Raw genomic sequence first — 12,966 nt, forward strand, 5'->3', positions numbered from 1 at the left:
AAGAGAAAAACTCTCTCCAAACTTTTATTGGAACTGATACTCTTTTTTATAAGCATACAAAATAAGAACTTTGTCTACGACACTCTTAACTTAATTTTATTTTTTTCTACATATATATAAAATACAATCCCAATACCAACACACACACACACACACACACACACACACACACACACACACACATATATAAATATTAACTAACTTAAACCACAATTCAACACATATACTTGTCTAATGAAGACAACTCTAAGAACCTAGTGAGAGAAGGTCTTCCTTCTCTACAGGTTCTTTTACCTTCTTCCCTTCCTTCCATACTTCCGCCGCCCACCACCCCTCTTCTCCTCCTTTCCTGAAACCGACCCCTCTCCCTTTTCCCCTTCTTTGGAAAATATATATTTTTGCCCCGATCTCACAACAAAGTCCAAGACTACTTCTATCTTGTTGAGGAGGAAGAAGGAAGCTTGTTTTCCTTCCTCCTCCTCCCCCCGTTCTTTATTTTTCGTGCTAGTTGTTTTTCCTTTCCTTTTCTGTTTGTATCATTTTATTTTGGTTGGATCTAACATATTTTATCCGATCTCTGGATCCGTTTGTCATGCATCTGTTCGTTAAAATCTTTGTTTTTATAACCTATACTGTTGTAGCAGGCGAGGAAAAGGTAGATCTTATCTGTAGATCACTGGATCTACGAGGTTGCAAAAGAAGGGACTTAGATCCGATGTTTCAGAATGGTTCAAAGGATAAAGATTGGACTACAGTTGCTCCGCTGCGAATCTGGGGTTATGATAAATATATGTTTCAACGGTCTTCTATTTTAGTTGTACCTTTCATGGCTTTTTTTGTTTTTTGTAGTATTTTTCGTGCCTTCGTGGATCATGTAATAGGCTTTGCCTATATGTATGAGAGGTTTTACTCCTTACTATTTTCATGATGTACTATTAATCTTATTACTTAATGAAATGATAGCATTCTCATAAAAAAAAATGAAGACAACTCTGATTCACAGATGGCTAGATTACGTGAACGCCAGATCTATTAGAGTAGAGAGACTAAAAATGTAATTTCATAAGGACTGAATATGTAACTTTTGAGAGACTTATTTTATATTGTCGGAATTAAAAAATGGCATGAAGAGAAAAACTCTCCAAATTTTTAGTAGAACTGATACTCTTTTTTATAAGTATACAAAATAAGAATTTAGTCTACGATACTCTTAACTCAATTTTATTTTTTCTACATATATATAAAATACAATCTCAACACACACACACACACACACATATATATAAACACTAACTAGCTTAAACCATAATTCAACACATATACTTGTACTTGTCTAATTTGAAACCATAGATGAATTTATATTTGATTTTATAAAATTAATTATTTTGAAATAAAAAAAGATAACACATAACTATTTGAAAAAAAAAAACCATCCACTCTCTCTTGCTATAAGCAAAAATGTCCTCCCTCTCCATTAACCAGGTTTTGGTTTTTTCCATTAACATTGCAAAAACAAAAGAAAGATACAAAGAGAAAAAGCTTAGAGCTTTGCACAAATAATTCTCAAAGGATCATGGTGATCATAGCTAGCACTACAACAGATTCAATTGATGTTTGTGTGAAATGGTAAAGGGAGTTCACTTTTTAACTACTCAAAGTCGCATCAAAAGAGTCAACTCTCATTCCATGATGTTCAAAAAATTAAATGTTTAATACCCTTTTCAGGCTACATGAGATTCCTGTTTAAATATAGAACTATTTTTCGCGATATTTTCTATAATTAAACTCCATCACCATAAACAAAAGAGATACGCTTCTCCAAACCTTATGAGTGATAATCAATGGTTCTATGTTGTTCGTGTAAGGAAAGAAGCGAAACTACTAAGCTATTATTTGAAAGAACCCAAACGGAAGGACATGTCTTGTCATTATAAGCAACCAGTGAAAGGCCAATAGAGTTCTAAAAATGATCTGGGATGCAGTCGAAAGCGACCATGGGTTCTGCGATAAAGATAAGATCAAGTTAGTGAAGATGGCATAAAAGCTTCATAGCCTTTTAAGTTCGGGGGTTACCGAGGCCCCAACAATTCCAAAAAAGTACAATCATTGATATCATTGAGATGGATGGCTGAAATGTTTGGCTCAAGCTTCAGACGATTATTCAATTGACTGAATATATATTTTCTTTTTCCGTACTCCTATTTACCACCGATTGACTCTGCAATGTATGTTTAGTAGTCGAGATAGAAATATTAATGTTGTGTACTGCGACCTCCGAAATGCAAGTAGGCTGCTGAGTATTAAGTTTTTCTGCTAGTGAAGCTGAAACAGGTCTAATGATGTTTATTGGGATCGGAAAATCCACTCATTCCCTCCCATTGAGTTCCTTGCAAATTGGTTCAGTTGTGGAGAAATACCTGAATACAATTGGATTGCATTTAGATCACTCGGACGATCAACCTTAAAATTAGAGCCATTCATGCTGTCGGCCTCCGATGCACTATAATTAGGCCATATCCTTTATGATTTTGTAAAATTCTGCTTTCCATTAGAGTGTTGCACACTGGCTGATTCATATAGGACCATCTTTTCTACATTATTTGCATTTCGAGCAGAATGGTGGCTAGTTTCGATAAAGCTGGTTGTTTCCTCATCCATACCAAACGCGATGTCGAGCAACCCCTACTCCTGTTGGTGTGATGCTATATATGTTTCTTACCTTCCTGTTATGGTTTGTCTGTCATCTTAGACTCCTCCCTACAAGGATTCTTCCCGCAATTTATAGCTGAATGCCCAATCGACTTAGAAATCGAGCAAAGGTCCAACAACTAATCCTAATCTAGGTAAACACATTGCATCATAGAGTTAGTATCTACCCTCAGCTTGTATTGTAACTCCTTAGATAAGTCCAGATCAATTAGAACCTGAGGATAATGCCATAGTTCGCCATCAACTGTGTTTCCATCAAACCATAGAGGAATTTCTACCGCATGAGCGATTTTAGCAATGATTCTTTTATCCCCAAGATTCCCATGGCAGATGTTAAAATCGCATCCATACCTAAGTTGAGGTCGATTTGTGTGAATCCAGATTAAAACTTGGTGATACAAGCAAGATGGACAAGATTATGACGCAAAACATTCATGGAAAATCACCTTTAAAAGACTAGTTTGTCCTTTCACAGAAGAAACAATCGGAAATAACCGCTCAAGAAGGATTCCTCCTAAACAACTTCCCAAAAGGGCAAAACAACTTAATTACGATAGAAACGGCTCTTTTTGGCGGGTTTACAGATTTATGCGTGGGTTAATAGCAGAGAGAGAGAGAGAGTAAAAGAGATGTGGATGATAGCTATGATCCACTTGCAAGATTGATAATCATTGAATAGTTATCCTATGGCCAAGATTTAATCTTCACTATGCCAAAACCCCTTTCAGACGACGGTTAGAAACCGTCGTCCCGCGAGATATAAATCTGTCACAGGGCTCGCTGCCGTCTATTGCACCTTCAGACGACGGTTAGGTTCTGTCATTTGAAGATACTATACATGACATCATCCTAGTTTCGTACTGTCATATGAACATTGTTACGATGCATCTTTTTATTTATTAACGTCACTTTTAATGTCATCACATGACGTACTAATAATTAAAAATGTCAAGTCGCTACATGGGAAATTGGCATATTGGTATTCGCGGTGACAATTTTTATAATAATTTCTGTCGTAGTAACTTGTATCAGATGACATAGGTCTTAATCAATCATGTTAAGAGATTTATTTTAGATGACAAATTCTTTTAATTTAATGTCTTTTTATTGTTGTTTAGATGATATTTTTTTAAACGTAAATGTCACTCCTTGCCTTCTTCTTCGAATGATTCTGGAAATGAACAATAATTATCAAATGAACAAGAATTTCTGTATATCAATGATTTTAATTTTATTGGAGACTAATGCTCATAATCTGTTTACATTTGAACTACACAAATTTCTGAATGTATAGGTAAAAAAAGCAATTAATGTATCTCCAAATCTATCAATATGTAGTCAAACTTTCAGAGGCGTGGTGGTGTTGATTGGAAAGCCAAATCCAACTTGAACTGAAGCATATCTAAGTCATCATCTCCTAGAATCCCCAAAGTCTTGATATCTGCAAAACCAATTGATGATGCTCATTAATTACGTACCGTATACAGATAGACCTAATTAATCTCCTTTTACCCTTTCTCCATTCTGAGACCCTTCACTTACCCACCCACATTATAAATAGGAAGCGTTTACCAATTCTCAATATTCACCCAGGACAACCTAACACTATACTTATATTTTGTTATTTCGAGCATGGATAGACTTGTAAGGAACCTCTATCGTAATGTTGAGTTTCAGATTGACCAACTCCGATATGAGGCACCCAGGTGGCTTGTCAATATATATGGTCCTGACCGGCGACAATGGACTGCCGTGATGAATGGCCCTCCAAACACCCCTTATGAAGGAGGTGTATTCATAGTCGATATGGACTTCCCTGTCGATTTCCCCTCCACACCTCCAGTTGTAAGAACATGCATAAACTTATTAACACACATAAATCAGTTCATATATTTGTAAATACACTCATGATATTACTATTGTTCGCAGGTCATATTCAGGACCAAAATTTACCATCCTAATATCGGTCCCTTGGGGCATGTTTCTATGCCCCAGCTACTTAATCGCCCTGCCCATAGTATTGCCACGGTAAGATGATGCTATAAATCTATGTATTTTTTACCCGTAAATTTATCTATTCATGTTTGGGGTCTAGTTTATCTACTCATGTTTGGGGTCTAATTTAATTTATCTATGCATTTTATAGCTGCTGTGGAATATTTATGGACTGCTGGTAGAGCCCTTCATTGAGGGGCCATTTCCTGGCCGAGAGCAAATTGCTGAATGATACATCAGCAACAGGGCAGGTTATGTAGCAACTGCCAGGAGATGGACTGAAGAGCATGCAGTGGATATATGATATGCAAATAGCAAGCAATTGATGTGACATGCGAATAGCGTACAAGGGGGCGTGATGTGCGAATAGCAAGGAAATTTGGATGCTGGGCAACCATTGAGTTAGATGGTGTGGACTACTAGATGGACATAGAACCAATCTTGAAGAACAGAATGATTACTGATTACAAATGTACTTGGTAATCAATCTGATCTTCAATGTTGGCTCCATGCCCCTCTAGTATTCGACGCCATTTAACTCTAATGGTTCCCCATCATCCCGATATCCTTGTTTACCATCTGCACATTCTTGAAGAAAGGAGATTTGGATGCCAAAGAAACACCGAGCTGGATGGTGTGGACTACTGGATGGGCATAGAGCCATTCTTGAAGAACAGAATGATTACTGATTACAAATGTACTTGCTAATCAATCTGATCTTCAATGTTGGCTCCATGCCCCTCCAGTACTCCACTCCATCCATCTAGCTCCAGTGTTTCTTTAGCATCAAAATCTCCTTTCTATTCGCGCATCACGCCCCCCTTGTACGCTATTCGCACATCACATCATAATGCCACCCTTGCACGCTATCCTTTTTTGATAGGCAATACAAAGTAGACAACTTATTCAAGTAGACATATATATATATATATATATATATATGTATATTCAAATGGATCATAACATGCTATAACAAAGTAGTCAACTTATTCGTTTATGTCTATTAAATTGAATCAGTTCTACTTCCTAACACATAACATGCTAAATTGATATGAAACATATGTCTATTCCTGAATCAGTTACTTCATAAACAGAACATAAAACAAGCCAACATGCTTCATACATAGACACATAACATATAACATGCTAAATTGATATGAAAGATATGTCTATTCCTGAATCAGTTACTTCATAAACAGAACATAAAACAAGCCAACATGCTTCATACATAGACACATAACACATAACATGCTAAATTGACATGAAACATATGTCTCATCAGCATAACTCATGTTAAAATAGAAAAGAATCAGACAAGTTCATCATTTTCAGCTTTAAGAGTATGTATGATCACCTACCTTCCTAAACATAATATCAAGTTCATAACTTATGATGATAGCATCGAAAACCCATCAACATCCTGAATGGTTTCAATCAGATAACAAGCCAAGTGGAAGGTATATTGTAAACTTATCTCCTCACCATCCTGAATGGTTTCATAACATTTTCAGCTTTAAGAGTATGCCTAACATGTTATAACAAATAGACAACTTATTCGTGCATGTCTATAACTTGTTCTCATAGCATCATAAAGCCACCACTATGTACCTGCCACTTGGATTGTACAGTTCATGATGAAGTTAGCATGGTGATGAAGTGTATGATACTGTCACCACAAGCTTAGTCATAAACTTGTGTTGTTAGAATCATACAACTTCATCACCATGTTAAACACTTTTCCATGAGCATAACAAGCCAAGTGACATGATACATAGTAATGGAGATTTAGGAGTATGCCTAACATGTTATAACAAGTAGACAACTTATTCAAGCAGACATGTATATTCAAGTGAACATGTTATAACAAGCATACAACTTATTCCTTACTTATCATCATAGGTCATGTTCAAATAAAAAAGAGTATGGTGATATCTTATCATTTGTAAGCCATATCAGTACATGCAATTAGCCTAAATTTACCCTTTAATACATGCTTCATACATGCTCAATGACCCTTTTACAATGTTCCTCTAATACTTGATGCATGATTAATAAGCTACATGCCCAAATGAACAATCGTACACATACTCATACAGAACCTCAAACATAAACATCAACAGAACATCAAACATAAACATGTTTTATACACATACACATACTCAATCACTTCTATCAGTATAACTCATAGGTGTAAGAGTATTGCCAATCACAATGAACATTCAAAGCTTTAGAGTATGCCTAATCAGCCAAATGCTTAATGATCATTCATACATAAACTCTATGAGTCCTAGCTTCCTAAACAGTTATATCTAACCAATCAGTTCATACCAATCATTTCATCATCACCCACAACATCATACATATATGTAATCGTTCAGTTCAAACCCACATAACAATATATATATACTCAAAATCAGGCTAGTTTCCTAAATCAATGAGTTCTATGTTCATATACATACACATACTCAATCAGATAACAATCCAAGTGGAAGATATATTGCAAACCTATCTCAGCAGCACCACCCACAACAACATCATACATGCAACCAATCAGTTCAAACCAACATAACAACAATATATACTCAATAAGTTAAGGAAATCTTCCCATATGCTAAACGCAAGAACTGATTGACAATCTCTTCAGTCAGCCTTCGCATGTAGCATTCTTACTATCCCTACAAATATTATATGTTCAAATAAAAAGAAATCAGAACATCTTCAGCAACCGGCACTGTATTGCCCTAGGTTAAAAAATATAATGACCCAAGAATTTCAGCGGTGAATCTAACAATGAATACAATAAAATCAGTATCTAAGTGAGAGATCTAACCCTTTAAATCATAGCTCTGAAAATCAATAGATCCTTATTCCAGCTGCTGAAATCGACATACACAAAAGTAAATCGGATGAGGAAAAGAGAGAGTAAGGAACAATGAAAATTAATAGATACTTACCAGTACCGTGTTTATAGCTCACCCAGTGATTGCATGTTCAAATCAGCCGGAGATAGAGAGGGATGAAGCTCTTGCGTAACCTAAACTGGGGTTTGGGATTAGAGAGAGGGTTTATATATCAGCTGAAATTTCAGTCAAACAAGAGCGCCTACAATTTGGTATGGCCGCGTAAGTGAAATTTCATTTGCCGCTTTTTTATTTTTGGCAAACAATGACATTCATTTATTAGAAGTGTCATCTGTTGAGTAAGTGAAATTTAACGAAAACGTGCATTTTCTTTGGATAACATGATTATGTAATCGTAATGTCATCTGAGAATCGAGCGCATTTTTTATTTCGCTTTCAGATGACATACATTTAAAATACTGTCACGAAAAATATTCAGACGACACGAAAACAAATGTCTGTCATGTATCTTGTGTCATGTGAAAGGGAAAATGGCATAGTGCTTATTCTGTAATGAACAGTTGTTTGGCATTTTTGCCATTTTAATTAGGTTTCATTTTGTGTAAGTATTTAAGGAACCTTTTGTTATTGGTGGAGGCATCTGATCCAAAAAGCCACGATAGTGTTATTGATGAAGTTAAAGCTCCAACCTTTAAGGAGTAATTTTTTTCTCGCCAAGTGGCTGTTCACTCATCACAATAAGTGAATAGTCTTCTTAACAGGTCTAGTCAACCTTGATTGGTCTTTGTAAGTACTTTTGTTCCATTAATGAAATGTTTTTTATGAATTGTTGTGAATAGAGTTCTTAAATGCTTAGACTGGATCAATCTTTGTGATAGCAACAAGGGATGAAATGGGAGTGCTCTTGAGTTGCAAAATATCTATTTGCATGTGTCACTAGGGATGGAGACGCGAATAGTCATGCATCAGGGTTTTCATTTATGAAATGCTTTCTAAAACTTAATGATTGGGGTATAAATAATGTAAGGAGACTTGGTTATTCTATGCTCATAGTATATGGGAGGCCGGTTCTTATTGACCTAAGATGAAAGAGACCTGAACCGTAAAGTATGAACATTATTGTATAATGTGAACAGTTGTGCAACATAATTACTTGTTCTGGACCGTGCTATGCATATGCCTTAGTAAATCTGAATCAACCACCTTTATATTGTATTATCTTGTATTTTTAGTTCAACAACAACCAACCTTCACTCAATGTTTTCTAGCTATTAAGGTAACAATTCACATAGTTTAGCTCTCAATCCCTGTGGAAACGATACTTAGTTTTTGTTGAGCGATTTCTGCAAGTGCACGACTTTTGCTTGTAGTAATAAAAAGATATCGATCCCACAGGGAACGTTTTGATGAATAAAAACTTATTATTTTGATTAAATTCATTTTCTCTAGGTTAATAGAAAAATCGTTAATTGGTTTAAATGGATATAGATTCTGATTCTAATTTTGCCAATAGTTTAGATTACAAGTTATAGAAATTATGTTTAGGTTAACGTAGAATTCAAGGCTTATTTACACAAAGCAGGAAAACAACTTATAACTTTGATCTGATTATTAATGTGTAACAATTTATCGATTAATTCAACTTATTAGGCTTTGAACTGCAGACAATCTTTCCTCGATCGGCCTAAGATTGAAAACCTTAATCAAATTTGGTGTTTATATCTGATCAATCGAGTTCTCGTAAATAACCAACTATAAATCCAAATTTGCTTAAGTATTCAACAAAGTTTTCATGGAAAATAAGTTTTGTGTAAAAAGGTTTTTATGAAAACACCAAATAAATTACTTTAAGAATATCGCCTAGATCAAACTTAAAATAACAACATCAAAGAAGGAATTGTATTGAAAAGATAATTCATTAGTTTGTCATGAAACTTCACAAGTTAACAGAGAAGAAAAAGCTTGGATAACATTTTAACTCATTGAGTTCCGGGTTGTCAATCCTTTCGTCAACTTCGTAGGCTTGTCAGACCCTGGGTGCTTTCTATACTGGTTCCTCTCGCTGAATCCTTGGAATAGAACCTACTCACTTAGAACAATACTCGAACTTAAACGATAATATCTGTGTCGTATCTAACTAATTGAACAACTTGTACAACAAGTATGCTTTTACAAAGTCGAAACTAAAAATCTCTAACTTGCTTGAATGCTGAAATGCATCCCCTATTTATAGTTGTTGATGAGTTATGTTGAAGGGACGAGTCTGTTGGTGAAGAGTCGTTCCTATCCGGATGAATAAACGTGTCGTTTTGGATTAAAAACATGTAAAATGTGTCTGACAAAGTTGCTGTTTCTATAGAGATTATCATAATCTCGGTCGCGTCTTTGGATTGAGAGGGAAGAGTGCACGAATTCGCGTTTCTTTGCTAAAAAAACACGTGTCGCGACCGAGATATTGGGAATCTCGGACGCGACAGAGACTTTTGCTCTCTTCTTGAGTTGCTTCTTTAGTCTCCGGCGTGGCCTCTGAATCTCGTAGGCGTCTTTTACTCGTAAACTTGATTTCTCTCTCGTTTTTACTCCATTTTAGCTCCTATTTGGATTTTTCCAAATAATTTAGTACCTTGCACAATAGAAACAAATACAAACGTAAAATCGTTCTAAAAGAATATAATTAACATAATTTAAACATGAAACTGACGTAATTATGTATGTTATTTTAGGTATATTTTGGGCTTATCAAGTGTCCTACACTTAAGCTTTTGCTAGTCCCGAGCAAAATTGTCACTAAATGTATGCTTCAAACTATCTTAAAAACAGAACATACTTCCACATAACCCTTTTTTTTAAAAATTAGTTAAACCAAAAGATGAATCTTGTAAGGTAAATTTATACACAAAATATCAAACTAGCTAAAGTTAAAGTGATTTATCATTCGTCTTGTATTGATAATTTTTATAATGAAGCATTCGGGACGGGTGTAAGCACACATGTCTTTGACTCTTTCGTCTCAAGGCATTTCAAAGCACAAAATTTCCTTTCCCAAACGTAAACTAAAATATATAAACATGAATTAATATGAACTTAGATTTTAGTTAACTTATCTGCTAGTCACGCCCGTGATAAGGGTGGTATCGTCCGTGACTTTATCAACATTTATTAATTTGTATCCGTTTAAAAGGTCCCAACCATGCCATGGGTGGACGCAACCGCGACTTTAGACTTTAAACATGTTACTTTGCTTTTAATTTATTTTAACGCTCCTTTCATACCTCGATCGTGATAAAGGTGGTCGCAATCGTGGCCAAAAGTATATCGTTTTACTTATTATTCTTCCCTTTCATACCTCGACTATGACATGAGTGGTCGTAATCGTGACCAAAAGTTAAGAATACGACTACTTAATCTAATTATTAATATGAGTTATAAAACAAAATTTTAAAATGGGAAAGAAAAATAGTATATTCATCCTCTATTGACTTAAAATTCAACATGTATTATGGCTATAGTTTCTTTAAAAACTTCAATTGACTTTTAAAGTAAGACGAAATCAAACCGAGAAAAAAACTAAAAATGTTAGTTTGATTAATGCCTATAAACCTAATTTGAAAAATAGAAATAAGAATTATATTTATCATGTATTGGCATAATATAAAACAAAGATCGAAATAAAGAATTTTTACTTATATACATTCACTCGAGACGTTTTTTTTTATAAAATCGTTTCGGAGATTAGTAAAAATATTCAAACTTTAATTGCCCCATATAGAAATATTTACTATTTCTAACAATAATGATTACCTTCAAAATAAGCATATGTTATTTAATTTGAAAAATGTTAACATAAGTTTTAGCATATGAATTTTATGATAAAAACCTTATTATATAATGAAAATTATATTTTTGTGAATAATGAAAATTTAAAATAAGCATTCATACGAACAGTCATACGTAAAAATAAACATTCATTCGTACTCAAAAATAAAGATAAATGAAACATCACCTCCCACACTTAAATTGGACCATGTCCTCATTGGTGCAAAAAGTGAAAATTTCATTAAAATAGAGTACGAATTCATAGAAAACGAAACAAAATAAAAATAGAAAATATTGTACGGAACATAACAAACATAAAATAGAAATAAACGGAAATGAGCTAGAAATGAGGAAAAGATAAAACCTATCAATTTGTAGGTGACCCCGGGGGAGATGGTGTAGTCACAACTCATTGACGGCGAAAATATGAAAATAGCCGACGTCTAGTGGATGTCTGCTCCCTCCTCAAACTATGGATGTTTGCATCCACTGCGTTTATCCTTGAACTCATTTGGCGATTATTAGCAACGACTTCATCCAACCTCAAATTAATTTGATGGTTGTTTGCATTCACTTGGTCCAACACACGTTGCCAACCTACCGTCTCATCACGCTGTGCCTCTTCATCATGCCTCGCCTCTTGCCCGCCAACATTCTCTTCTTCCTCATCACCCACCTCTTCTTCCGCTTGGGTACCTAAACCTTGTGAACTCGATGCTCCACCACCCAAATTAGCAAATAAACTTCTAGTCCTAGACTTATATGTCCTAAACGTGGGTGGTCCTTGCTTAAGCACTAAATTAACCTGTTGAAGTGCGGAAATGTCCAAAAGAGGTAAACCAAAATTATGAGGAATATTTTGAAAATCCGCTAATTCACCCTTCGCTCCCAAAACAATTCCGGTAATTAAATTACCCATAGGAACTTGCCTATTTACTGAAACGGAAGCTCGGTGCAAATTATCAAAAATCATATCAATACTATCAATCCTCAAATCCTTAAAAATTCAATCAAGCACAAATAAATCCTGACTTTGGACTTTTGACCCTTCGACTCTACCAAAAAGCGAATAGGATAAAAATTTATGAAAATAGAAAACAAAATTATCCTTGATTAATTTACTCGAAGTGTTTTTTGGACGAAAAATATCCAAATCCGTCAAAGAGTTCCAAACCGAGTGGGTTTCAAAATTCTTTGGCTTATGATAAAAATCTTGTGTAGGAATACCAAACCATGCACCCATTTCTTCATACCCAACCTCAAATCTTCTACCCGAATTTCTAAATGTAATTCTACCAACCCGTTTATCATATGTCAATGTCACTAAAAACTCAACAATATCCGTCTCATTATGTGGAAAATGCATACTAGCAAACTTTTCCCATCCAAGTACGTTTAAATATTCATGAATCCGTTCGGAAAATGAAAAAGCACTCACCGTATCAAAATCCAAGAAAAGCATATCGGTGAACTCCAATTTGTTTCCGAAAAAATGTCTATATCGTTGTCCTTCCGCATCCATCTCGATGTCAAAAGTCGCTCCATACTAGACCCATAATCTGTTTGATGAAGTTGCTTGAGTTTT

This window comes from Euphorbia lathyris, chromosome 9, assembly GCF_963576675.1.
Source record: "Euphorbia lathyris chromosome 9, ddEupLath1.1, whole genome shotgun sequence".
Taxonomy (NCBI): domain Eukaryota; kingdom Viridiplantae; phylum Streptophyta; class Magnoliopsida; order Malpighiales; family Euphorbiaceae; genus Euphorbia; species Euphorbia lathyris.